A 14,086-nucleotide genomic window follows, 5' to 3' on the forward strand; every position below is an offset into this window, starting at 1 on the left:
CTTAAAATGAATTGAGCAATGGTTTCAACAGTAATTTGCATAGAAAAATGGAAACAGAACATGAACAAACCAAACTGAATGCTTTATTTGCCTTTTACAAAGACCTCCCATAAAAATAAAACCCACATTTTAAAAAATTAAAGGGTTATGAAATACCTTGCACAAATGTGACTGCTTTTGAGTCAGAAACAACTAAAATGGAGTGTTTTGATGATAACCAGTAGCAGTTCAGGACGTGCTACTACATTATGCCAGCCACCTTGTCCCACTTTGATCCCACATATCGGCTGAGTGAGAAAAATGAATTTCCACATACTCATGCCAAGATCCATGGAGAGTGGACTATGAAAATCAGCAGTAAAGCTGAGCTACCTCAACAACAGCGATGAAAATAAATACCTCTAACTACAGCAGCAGTAATGTAGTTATGTAGAAAAACACCTGCAAATGTAGAAATAAGTCTGTAAATTAATTACGTGCTTTGCTTATCATTTTCCATTTATGAACTCACAATCTATCTTTTTCTAATCCATTCAGAGGAGCATTATGAGGAAAAACCAAAATGAAGTGCTTATACTAAACAATCAATCAAAGTCTTTTGGAACTTTACATAAAAAGCATATAAGGATTTTACAGTAAATGGGAAAAAACCCCAAAAAATTGCAGGCTGTAGTATTTCGGCTTAAAAAACACCAAATTGCATAGCCTAATACATTCACCACCTTAGAAACTACCGAATTTATGAAGGATCTATCAGATAAGAATTAATAAAGTAGGAGAGGGAAGCTTATTAAAATAATTTGATTCCATCCAGTGGAATAGGTTCTTCATAAAACCTTAAGGGTCTATCTAAGTGTACTTAAAAAAAACTTCACTTTCCTACTCACACAAATGAAGAAAACTCTCTCTCTTTGAATTCCATGTCCCAACAATGTCATTAAATAAAAAATAGCTTTCATATGGATGAATTTGGCATTAAAATCTCTCCAATGACTGTTAATGTCATTACTCTGCCATATATTATGAATCAAGTCTCCAAAAGAAAGCTGCAACTTCTCTCCCACCACAAGGAAACTTGTTTTCAAAAAAATAAACCCTTGGTTTCAAGAGAAATGAAAAATACATCTAACACTATATGATCAATAAATTATTTTTAATAGGTAATAATTCTGTATTATCGTCCTCTGTAAATAAAACAGCACAATTTACAGAATTGAGTCATTGTTCCAATACCTGCTCTGAAGTCATTCTTTGACAAGACAGTAAATACAGTTTAGATTTGACAGGTTGATTTTGTATTGGAAGGCTTTATGCCAAATAGTTACTGTATTTCCTCCCACAGTAGGCATTAAGTTAGCACAAATGATATATTGCATACTCTTATTAACTTAAGAAATGTGATAGCTTGGCTGCCTGATCGAAGCTACATTAGGGGATAATCTGATAGTAAACCTGATCCAGGATCAGTGGTCACAAAACCACTTCCTTAGTAGCTCCTACAGTAATAGCACTGATGGTGATAAGGCTGGATCAGCGAACAAAGAAAAACAGTGACTCCGACAGGGCATTCTTACAAATATAATTTCTTTCAGAAATACACAGGAGTACTGTATCAAAAACTATTTTATTTTTCAACACTTAATGTTAATAACCCAATATAAAGGCAGCTGATTTGGGGATGTCTACTACATCTTTAAAAATATAATCCTTGACTTCACTTTTTTCACAGAATCACAGAATCATTAAAGTTGGAGAAGACTTCTAAAATCATCAAGTTCAACCTTTAACCAAACACTGCTATCTCCACCACAAGACCATGTTCTCAAGTGCCAACTCCACACTTCTTTAAACACGTTTAGGGATGATGATCCCACCACTGCCTTAAGGTACCTCTTTTCAGTGTTTGACAAGTGTTTCAGTGAAGAAATTTTCCTATCTAAACTTTCCCTGACACAATTTAAAGCCATTTTCTCTCATTCTATCACTTATTACTTGGGAAAAGAGACCAACCCCTATCTTGCTACACCCTCTTTCCAGGTAGTTGTAGAGAGTGATAAGGTCTTTCCTGAGCCTCCTTTTCTCCAGGACGAACATCCCCAGCTCCCCAGAGGACTTGTGCTCCAGCGCTGCTGCCCTCCTCTGGACTCTCTCCAGCATCTCAATGTTTGTCTTGTAGTGAGGGGCCCAGAACTGGGCATAGGATTCCAGATGCAGCCTCATCAGTGCTGAGTACAGAGGGACAATCACTGCCCTGGTCCTGCTGGCCACACTATTGCTGATTTCCCTGTGGTTTGGTTTCCAGTTTCCTACCATTTTAACAAAAAAAATTGAGGTAAGCATTATAACACATAAATTTAGGTTAAAAGTTTAACTTTGATCTTCAGTGCAAAAAAAACAAACCTAAAAACTGGAAATATAAACCAATGTTTTTAACATCTCATGACATCTGCCCATAGTTTTTATTCAATATCTACCTGAAAAGAAGTCATATATTCTTATTTTGTTCTTCCTTTGTTAATGATTTTCTGACACTGAAGAGTGTCAGACCCTCTCTTCAACTGACCCCTCTTCTAAGACCCTGTCTGTAACCTCTCTGCTACACAAAACATGCACTAATTTTACAGTCAAATCCATATTATTCTAGTACAAAGTGCAATTTAGTTCTGGTTGAATGATACAAGTGCAAAGTTGAAGGACAATTTAGCAGACTGCCACTGCAAGCTGTGACCTAATGAGGTCATAAAAAAGCATTTCAGAACGTGCTTTAAAGCTTTTAAAAAACATATTGTAGCAAACAAACACCTACATGTCAATTTGGCCCAAGGCTTTAGGCCCTCTTGATGCTCACTTATCTTCATACTGACCAGATGAGGAAGAAATACTTTTCTCTGCAACCTCAGGTGGTACCTCCAGCAGCTTGAATTGTGCACTTCCAAATCTAAGAGCACTAAGCTGAAACATATCTAAACTAATAAATTCACTTAGTTATTACCCAAACCAGCCAAGCACAAGATTTTAATGCTCTGTCCTTAATGTTCCATACTCTTTTTTTCTGCCACTGAAGCCTGGAGCAAAACAGATCTGACCTAACAGAAAACAAACAAACAAACAAACAAACACACCACCCAAGCAAACAAACAAAACCAACAAAAATCAAACAAAAACCCCACAAACAAATAAAACCAACGAACCCACACTTCCCACTCCCAAGAAAAAAAAATGCAATAAAATTTAATCACTTTCTACTTTTTTTTGCTGTTTAGAAGAGAAGGGACTAAACACAATATGCAGAGTACTGTGCGTGCTTTTTTATTGAGAAATGCTCAGGCAAAAAAGTCTTTAAAGAAACAAGTGTCAAGTAAAGATAACACTGATCAGCACTGGCGGACAGCTGTGATGGTAGCTTGAACAAACTGAGCAGATCTTAGCAGGCACACTATAAGAAGATTGGATGCCAGTAAGCACCCTGAGAAAACAGCATATTATATATCAGTAGCAAAGTCTTTAAATTAAATCCTTTTGCTACCCTTGCAGACTTGCTTGCACCCACGCCACAAACAGCCATATCTGCAATTGTGCTAGCAGTTGTGGGAGGCAAAAAGCCCCACAGCATCAAACCAAACCTTTACAGATATTTTGGAGGTTACTTTGTAAGATATTGAGGGTTATGGGGGGGAGGGGGGGCAGTTGGTTAGCTTTTTTCATTTTTAATTTAAACAGCAACATTTCACTAATTTAAATACAGCATGATTCCACAAACAGCTGCACTGATCTATCTCAGAGTATGGCTATATTAACATCTAACCCTGAAGAAGTGAGTGAGGGCACAGCAAGAATTTAAGCCAACTTTGTCCAGGAAACTGCACTGAGTCTTCTACACTACAAACAGCTTCAGAAGTTTCTGCCTCAGGTGCTCATTCACATCTTCATAGCATCAATACAATCGCCCCCTCAACACTGCCAACACAATGCTCATGGGACAGTATTTTAAAATTAATTAGTTACCATTTTAGAATACTCTATTTTTGCAGGGCTTGATCAAATCACTTCCTTATCCGGTTTCAAAGCACAGCTCCACAAATAGCAGTGCCATGGAGCACGGGGAAGGGAAGCGCGCAGTAGCACAGCACAGCACTTCCCTGGCCAGTTGTCCCCTCAGCCTCCATAAGCCACAGCCTTGGCACAGCAAGGCAAAGAGGTCTCAGCAGCAGGGTGAAAGAAACTGCCCCTTCTCACAGCCATTCCTGAGGTGGTATTTTTACCCTCCATTCCTTTCTTTGATTCACCTCAAAAGCTGGACAGTAACGCCCTACTCCTGCCCCACTTCTTCCATGGATGGACACAAGCCCAGAGCCCAAGCAGCAGTCTAACCTCCCCCTGCCCCACAGGACAGTTCTGCTCTCTACTCACAGGCCTGGTTTCCCAGGGAGGCAACGTCTCACCTAGGAACCCTCCTTGGCACCCCAGGCCATCTCCTTCCAGAAGGAGGCATGGAAGGATGGAAAGCTGAGCAGCTTCCAGCAGCTTTGTCCCAAAAACATGCTCTGCCTTCAGAGAAACCAACCAACACATCTGGTGTCAGGAGACAGGCACCATTTTCGCTGAAGAAGAGCTCTTCTGCTCCCTGTCACGGAGGAAGAGAGCGACAGGGCTGCCCGAGTCAGCACAGCCTGCTCCATCTGAGCTCCACAGGCTGCAAGCCTCCCTCAGAGGGCTGGCATTGCTCCTCCCCCACTGCACGGCGAGAATATCTTACTAAAGAGTCCCTATGAAACAGGCAAGTAGAGCAGCATTAACAAATTCAGTTTCAAGATCTGCTTTTGTTTATGTTGCAGCTTGAAGGCTTCATGCTCCTCTTACCTCCCGCTCCCCACACGGCATTTCACTAACAGAACAATGCTGACGTGTGATAAGCTGCTAAAAACACTGACACAAACCTAAAATGGCAAGACTCTGTTTCCAAAATAGCACATTGGAAACAAAACAAATCTAATAATCACCTTTAGCAACTTCAATGAGTAGACTTGCAGGGTTACATCAAAACAAATCAGAAAACTGTTTTCTGAATTAGCTTGAACCATCACCAATGCTACTTAAACAACTTTTGACAGTGTTTTGTATGGAACAGTTTTTGTTCACTCCTTTTCTCCTACCATTTACTTGTCATGTTTAGTTAGAAATTCTTGTACTAACGTTTTGTAATCATTAAATCCCTCACATGCTGCTTTCAAATTTGCTACAACTAGAACAAGTACCACCCCTTAAATACAGCACAAACATTCAGGGAAAAAAAGGCCCAACAACTAGGAACAAAATCATCAGAAGCTTTCCCTACCCAGCTGATAGCATGGCTAGTTGGTTTTCAAAAGGTTGCTGTTCCTTCCTCTCCTACCTGAGAAGAGCAAAGTGACTGGCAATGAAAATTCATCATTCTAGCTAAACTTCATTAGCTTTTACATATTTCCATCAAAAGGCAGGTAACATCTGTTAGAGCTTTGAGTCACAGACTCAAATTCAGCTCAAACATTAGTAGCATTAGCTGGCATTCAAACCAGTTTCACAGATACACAATGCACCTTCCACAGGTTGTCTCTTAATGACATGCAAAATAAAAATAATAACAGGTAAAACCCTATGGCTCAGAGCTTCTGCCCCAGCAACAAGGGCCTTCATTAGAAAAAGAAGCCCAGCATGAAAGAATGGCCACAAATGTGGAGATCTAGTCCTGACTTCCATGTTCAGATCTAGTATTGACCTCATTCATTAAAAGGTTTTTTCCTCTAAGCTGTTTTACATGTAAAGCAGTAAAACATATTTTCTACTATCTATGGTTTCTTGTTTCAGTACTTCAAATATCTTCAATACCTTGGCATGTTTCAATCGGGATTTCTTCACCACAGTGAGGGACTGAAGGTCAGAGGTGCCAGAAAACATCAGCTCTAGAATCATCTGATAGCTATAATCTCAGAATTTACCCAGAAAATCTTTTAAAAACATATATATGCATTTATAGAAAGCTAGATGGGCCACATATAAATAGACAGAAAAGCAAGTGTAAGTTTAAAAGCTCTACATATGCAACTACTACTACCTCTACTACTAAAACTCAGGAGCATTAATTACATTGTTCAGACTGATTTTTTACATGGAAATACACAATCATTATGTAGAAAAATAATCAAGCGATAACAGAATTGACAGCCTGGGGAGAAAGTACAGCTTCTTCTACAGAAGCACAAATACTACAACATTTTCCTTGTAAATTTCAATAGAAAGAAGACAGAAAATGTACTGCAGGCCATTCTAATATGAAAATTGAAAGGGAAACCTTTCTTATTAACTTTAGAAAAATTATCTAAAGCATAAAGGGAATTCAGTTTATTTTATAGCTAGAAAGCATGAGAAAGCATTATCTCTCAACATCCTTTATGCAACAGGTAATAAGTGACCTATGGCATTGTCAGTAACATGGATTAATTCATGAGGTCACAGCACGTGAACAGGTTGTGATTATAGTAAGCAGACTTGCATCTGGAGAACAAGTCAGTTTGTTATTTCAAAATGTCAGAGGTCAAGTGTAAATCCTACTGCAAAATTAACTGTTGAATGCTATAGATTTCTTCTTAATTTGGGGGTATGGTGTGTATGGGTTTGTGATTTATTTCACAAACAAGATTCAGCAAACTATATGCACACATATGTACGAATATATATGTATAATTCCATAGTTTTAGAGCTAACAAATTTATAACTTTTCACTAGAATATAACTTTTCACTAGAAAGCTAAATACAGCAAAATCTGGATGCTTTCCTTCTGATACAAGACTTGTAATTCAGAAATGTAGACATGTTTTATTTAGTTTTAGTAAGAAATATTGGTAAGCAAAACTTTTTATCTTGTTTCCAACAAAATTGCTTGCACAATATAAGGTTCAAAATTCTTCGCATCAAAAATATTCCCAATTTCAAAACGTCTACAGAAAATCCATTACAAAAAAGCACTGAAACTATCTAACAAAAAATAGAATTGATGCAATTTCAATTTGCATTAGCATTTTCAACTTTTGTTCCACTTGTAAGTTGAGCTCTGTGAGATTTGATTGTTTCTTATTTCTCTGTCTGTTCTTTCCAAGAACAATGCTGTCACACATTTCCTGCTTGAAGTAATTTGCTCACCTGACTTCTTCCTGACCCAAAACTATGGCAAACTTATTTCCTCCCTTTCAGATTTTTTTCTTGTATACTCTTTGTTGTATACTCTTGTTACCACAAAGGTTCCACGCATTGTTCTTCGAGGAAGACGGTTTGTACAACAGACTTTTACAAATATCAGCAACACCACATTACTAAATACCAACCGCTTTTCCTATAAACGAAAGCATAAATATTTCATTGTGTTCCTACTTCAACAGTAACTTATTTTTCTACACACAATACTTAATGACACGTATTCAACAAATTAATGTGTTCAAAAGGTGCTTAGCAAAATCCTAGAGAAGGCCAAAATCAGCAGATGTGTAGCAAACATAAAATCATGTGTCTTGCCAAGGAGAAAACACATGGCACATTAATATTAACAGAATGTAAGGACATACTTTACTGCTTTGCCTAGCTGTGGCAGAAAAACATAGAACTAGTATTTTTTCAGAAGCATTGTATAATTGTAACAAGCTCAAAGGGACCAAAAATGTGACTTTTGAGTGGATTTCACCAATCTCTCATTCCTGTTTTAAAGCAGCAGGATTGTGACTTATAGAACCATAGAATACAATCATCAAAGCTGGAAGAGATCTTTAAAGATCATCAAGTCCAAATGTCACCACTGTAACCACTGAACTGTACCACCAGGATCTAGGAACTTAAAAAAGTTTTGAAGATTGCAAGATAAACTTTTCATTAACAAAAAAAAAAAAAAAAATCACATCTTCCATGCTTGTTCATTAGGAGGAATATTGAGTGCAAAATTAAATAATTAATAAGTCAAGAAATTCTGAGCTATGTTCTTAGTTAACCAAAAGAAATTCCTGTGCTGGTACTTGACACAGTAGTACTTATTTAGGCTACGGGTTCTCTGAGCAACAGCCTGTCAGAGGTAACTGACATACAACAACAGGCTGTCAAAACAAACATCCATCAGGGACAAAGGCTGGTCAACACACAGGTACTACTCATCTTTCCTGTCATGAAAACAAAGCACTAGTGAGATTGTATTTTTCCATACAAAGAAAAAGGGGAAGGGGAAAACCCACACAATAAAACTGCAACTCTTCCACCTTGGCTAACTCGAGAGTATATTCTGCCAAGACTGTCCTATAGTGTGTAGGGACTGGGAGATGAAAAAGAACAAAAAAGACTTCAAGACAGAAAACACAAAGTACAAGATGAAACAGTTACCAAGCAAGGATGAGTAACATTAGTCTTTATCGCAATAACAACTTCAAACACTGAAACAAGGTCAACAGTAACAAGAATTCACAACCCTTAATTGTTGATTCTCACACTGAGGTCCATCTTTGGTACTGATTTAACTTTCAAATTTATTCGGGACAGCAACCAGGCCGAGACACAGGCATCAGTACTCTCAGCATTACATTAATAAACATTTGGGTACCTGCCTCCTAGGCTGGTGTAGGCAACCAGGTTCTCTTCAGGGAAAAAAACATGCAAGAGTCAGAGCTCATGAAGGGCTCCCATCCCTTTACCTGCAGTAGTTCAAAACCTTGCCACTCAAAGTAATCTGCCTCATTCCTCTGCCAGGATTTGCTTTCCTGTGCATCTGCCCAGGCAGACAGATGGCTGTGGCATTCATATCACATTCTAATCACTTCCAGCAAGAGAGCACCAAAACACCAGATTGTAACCTGGTGAGAATGAGATCCTGATAGAAACATCCTGTCAAAGAGTGCTTATCATATCTCAAAACCACAACCAAGTCCACCAGAACTTGTCAGTGTCTTTCTCAGCAGATAACTGACTAGCAAAGTCAAGAAGGAATGTCAGAGTGAGCAATGGTTCTCAGTTTTCACATCTCTCCCTGCTTGGAAACTGAATTCACTAATTCTGTATTTGTGAGGAAAAAAGTGCCAGAGACAGCCCTGGAACTGAACTTTGAAACCCATGGGCTGCCAAGGGAAATGCTAAAACCACAATACTGCAGCGTCAGGTAACGGTGTCACATCATCACTGGGGATTCAGAAGAGATGCAAGGGCTTAGCTCTTCTGAAATCTGAACAGAGCCCAATGTGTTATTTTTGAGGTTTTGCTTAGCTCAAAACAAAAGTAAATTCTATTGCAATGGAATCAAATTGAATCAACAACCTTGTTGGTTTGTCTGGCACATTTTCAAAATCACAGTTTTGAAGACAGATTTTGGTTGCTGTGTGCACTTCACTATTACTGATTACTATTCATGCCAAACCTTATACAGGCCAGTCAAATTGACCATAATTTCAACTGAAGGTAACAAATCAGTTTTATTAATAAAGGGCTAATTTAAGTCCAAAACCAGTATTTTCACATATCAATCAACTGTCAACAGTAGTGTAGGATTGTATTTCACACAAGGGATATTTAAACCACTCCAAAGAATGAGTTCAAATTTGTATTCTCTGACTTTTATCAATTGCCAAAGGAAAGCTTAAGAATTGACTTATGCCACTTACAGGGGGAAAAAGAAAACAACTGGTCCACCCAAGGAAAATGCAGACTAAGATTTATAGCTGTGCTCTGACATACCAAATGCAGGTACTCAGACTGTGACTAGCAGAACAAGATCACAACTCTGTGCTTCACTCATTTAAAGCACTTGCAAAGATACAGCCAGAGCCCAGACTATTGTCCACTTCTTACAAAACAATTCAGTTCTAATGGGCAATGAACTGTTGAACAGAATAATAAAAACTATGCTGGAGTACCTAATTTGTTCCTCCACAAATCCAGAATTCTTTTATTGTAAAAAAGCTGTGATGTTCCAGCAAACCAGAGATTCATTGAACTGGGTTTGGGCTGTGCTATTTATCCCTTAGCAAGGGCCAAGCAATTTTATCTTCACAATCAAACTGCTAAGTTGGAGGTATTTAATGGATGAAAATGTAATGCCTTCCCTTCCAGAGCAATACAGATTCTGCAGCATCTGCTACTTGCTATCAGGTAAGCAAACCAAAGGTGGTGCGTGTGGAATTTACCTCAGGCTTTGCCTATTTATAAGACATTAAGCAAGTTGAAAGAACAACTTAAACAAACAAACAAAAAAAGGTAAAACCCAGTAAAACAAAATAGGCATTTATGTCCACTCTACTTGATAAAATGTAAGATCTCAAACAGTAGCTTATTTACATTTCAGTCAGCAAAATTCTCTGCAACCACGAGAAAGGGGAAGTGGGTTTAAACACATCAGCACAAATATCTCCTTGGTTATAGTATCAACATGATTGTAAATCCCCCAATTACAATTTTGAAAAATCTGTTATGCTACGCAACTTCTCTTACAAGCAGTATATTTGCAACGCATAATTATCAAATAAAGCTTTCAAATTGGTTCTGTTCGAATTTTTGATTGAAATAATACAAGAAACGAACACTATTTCCACCAGAGCGCTTACTGATCATGCAAATCCTGCCGAGCGCGCCCCGAGGTTAACTGAGCCCTGCCGAGATGCCAGGGTCGGCAGCGGGGATGAGGAGCATCTGCGGAAGGCAGGGCACCGCCGCCCCAGCCCTGCCCCGCTCCGCCGGCGCTCCGAGGGGAACGGGCTCTTCCCGCTCGCACCGGGAGGCGGGAGCCGCCAGTGCCGCCCTCCGCGCACCAGGAAATAGCTGGGACTTATTCCTAACGCTCGGCCAGCAACTTTCCACACTGCACGCAGAAACCGACATTTAAAGTAAATATATAAATAAGTAAAAAATTAACGCCCCCTCCTCGCCCCCTCGACTCTGTTTCAAACCCTGTGAGGGTCCTGTATGTCTCAGGAAAGGAAGGAGGGGAAAAGCACCATCGCCTCCAGCAGCTCCTAGTACCGCGGCCGGCCCTCGGACACTTCGCGGCGGGGACGAGCGAGACATTATTTCTGACCTATTTTCGGCGCCGCCTCGGAGCGATAAACAATCAACAGCGGCGGCGAAACGCTGCCTGGGCAGAAACTTCTCCGGCCACGAGCAGCTCCCGGGGGCCGCGAGCCACCCCCGACCGGGGGCTCGGAAAGAGTCCCCAGCCCGCGGCGGAGGCGGCCGAGCCCCCGCCCCACCTCGCCACCCACCCGGTCGGGCTGCGGAAAGGCTCCCCGAGTTTTCCTGCCGGGGAACGCGGGGTCAGACCGACACAAACAAGTCCCCCGCCCGCTATGCCCGCAGCCCCGGAGACAGGCCGGCCACGGAGGGGTGCCCGCCTGCCCCAGCCCTCCGGGAGGGGACGGACACGGTCCCGCCGCTCTGCCCGACCACCCTGCACCCCCTCGGCGCTCCCCGGCACCGACCTGGGACACAAAGGAGCGGCCGCCGCTGCCCGCCGATCGTCCGTGCTCCCCGCGGAGTCCAGGCCGCGGCAGCACCGGGATGGCGTAGCGCAGGCATCCGACGCCAGCGCTTGCTGCTCCCGCGACAGCCCGTGCCGCCGGCGCCCGCTCTGCGCTGGGCGGGGAGGGAGGGGGGGCGCTGGGAGCCGGCCGAGCGCCGCTTCCTGCTGCCCGGTGCCGAGGGGCGGCGGGTGCCGGAGCGGCCGCCGGGAGGGCTGCGCCGGCGGCTAAGCAGAGGCCGGTGGTAGCGGCCGCATCCTCGGCTCCCGCGCCGGGATTTCCGCGCCGCCTCGCTCCGGCTCCGAGGAGTCTCCCGTGCGGCTCCCGCGGCGGCCGCTGCTGGCAGCGGGAGCCCCGCTGTCCCCGCGATGCGCCCGGCTGGCGCTCGTGCTCCCCCTGCCGCCGGGCCGGGCCGGGCCGTGGCTTGGGCCCCTCCCGCGGCTCCGCGGGGCCGGTTGGGGCGGCCGCCGAGGGCCGGGAGAGCCCCGGGGCGGGAGGGAAGCGACCCAGGCAGGGTTCAGCCCTCGCTGCTTTCCCCCCGCGGCCCGCTCCCCAGGGAGCCCTTCGTGGCGCACGCCGTGACTGGGGAGGCCTGCCCTCTGCCGCCAGCGCTGCCTTCCCCGTGCTCGCTGTCCCGGCCTGGGCACGGAGCAGAGAGCGGCCCGCAGGAAAAGGGCTCCTCGGGGGGTGGGGGGCAGCGGCAGGCGGGCCGGGCTGTGGGGCACCTACCAGCCGGTGCAGGACTGGAGGTAATGAGCCTTTATTGAGAAAAAGTTCTCTTTCTGAAGTAAGACTTTTTATCAGTACATGATACCATAATAGAAGTAAATCGGCTGTAAACGGCTCTAATAAAACTGGTAGTCTTTAACGTTGAGGAGGAGGGATGCTGGGTACTACTGTCTCATTAACGAGTGTGACATGTAGCTTGAAAATTAGTTTGTTCAGAGAACTATTGCAAACAGAATGATTGTTTGTCTGAAGAAAAATCCTATTCTTCTTCCCCTTGTATCTGCCTGCCTTTATCTGAAAAAAAAAACTTGGATGTAAAGAAAATTTGTATAAAAATAGTTTTTCAGACTCCCAGTGTGTACTTCTTTCTCAAGACCTCACCCTGTAGCTGTTTTGCAGAGAGAGGAATTGGAATGCAGGCAATTTGCTTTTAATTAAAGGGGTATTCCAGTCCAGTCAGGTGGCAGCAATGTTATATTTTATGTTAGTGTTTGCATAGAATTCTTTCAATATTTTTGTCATCAATTGATTTAGCATGCAGACATGCAAACAGAAAATTGACTGTGAAGGCAAGGAGCCAGATTGATGCTGGGTTGGGACAAATGACAGAGGGATGAGAAGCTGATTGCCATGAAGTACCAAAATCAGCTTTGTGAGACATCCTTGCGTGTTCTCAGCACCTTTTATTTCTGTTAAATATGGTTGAGATTGTACTGCTGGCAGAAATTTACTGCAGGCTGAACCCATGGCTATTTGGAAATTTAATTTTTGTGAAAGAGATTTCAGTTCATGGGAGATTAATGATTTAAATGAAACTTGCATCTGTTTTATCAGGAGCATGTGAATGTCTCAAGGTTTTTTAAAAAGGCATTTTTGAAATTATCAGTGGCTGCCATTTTTTGGTTTGGTCCTTGGTTATTTTGTGATAGGCTTTAGTAACTGCTTTGTGGTCCCACAGAGTCAGTTCCAACAACCAATAAAATACTGGAGCAGTTGTGCATGGCTGACACAAGGTCTCACCAGGCCTAAACATGCCTCAGATGTGCCTCAGAAATTCAGCAACTTTGTACTAAAAGATGCTCAGCACCAGATAATGTCTGTGGATCTCAAAAGCCAGATTTTATTGAAGATCTTCTGATTGCTGAGTAGGCCAGAAGCTGGCCTGGCAGTTTGGATGGGCTTTTATATATCTGCACAGATAAATTCTTGTCTGGCTTGTAGTTTTTTTGTAATTTTATCTCTCCTTAACCTTGGCGGGACTTCTGCTATTAGGAGAATATATCTTGCAGGCTTCTTTCCCATTAGATGGAGGAAGCATTTCTTGGTAACTGTATTGTCCACCGATATGAGCAGAAAACTGGCAGCTTGCTCCTATAAATGGCAGAACTGCCATTAGAGAAATCTAATTTCATCCTTCACAAAAAAATCCACTTGTAAAGATGTATCATCAATCAGCCCAGCTGCCAACCTTGTCCCTCTTTGCTGTGTGGCAGTGCGTGCTGGGGAGGGACGGGGTCCACCGACATCCCACACATATCCCATGTGCTTTCTGCTGCCTCCCTGTTTGTCCCTGTAAAGAGGGATGATCTGACAGCCCTGAATGAAGACAACCTTGGGGAATAGCAGCTCACTCAGTCCAAAGCTGTCTTTGTTTTCAGCAGATTTTTAAAGTTTGGGTGCTGTACATAAGAACTGCCAAAAAAAAGGGTCTCTTGTCCAGCCTGGATGCACTGATGAGCATTGCTTATTAGAGATATCTCTCATGAACTTATGGATTATTCTCACTAATAACTAACATAGGGAAGCCTGGAAGTAATTGATTGCTTAGGTATGATGTAGGAGCCTC

General features: G+C 42.5%; 1 protein-coding gene across 4 annotated transcripts in view; it reads right to left on the reverse strand.

The window, feature by feature from the left end:
- Positions 1–12,160, reverse strand: part of FAM135A (family with sequence similarity 135 member A) — a 79,451-nt gene extending 67,291 nt beyond the window's left edge. The window contains exon 1 of one of the 4 annotated variants that reach the window (XM_030944269.1): positions 11,473–12,159. The gene's annotated coding sequence lies outside the window, so the exon portion shown is untranslated. The other 3 variants (XM_030944273.1, XM_030944272.1, XM_030944271.1) reach the window with 3 other exon arrangements.
- Between the last annotated feature and the right edge of the window lie 1,926 nt (positions 12,161–14,086).

This window comes from Camarhynchus parvulus, chromosome 3 (genome assembly GCF_901933205.1).
Source record: "Camarhynchus parvulus chromosome 3, STF_HiC, whole genome shotgun sequence".
Classification (NCBI taxonomy): domain Eukaryota; kingdom Metazoa; phylum Chordata; class Aves; order Passeriformes; family Thraupidae; genus Camarhynchus; species Camarhynchus parvulus.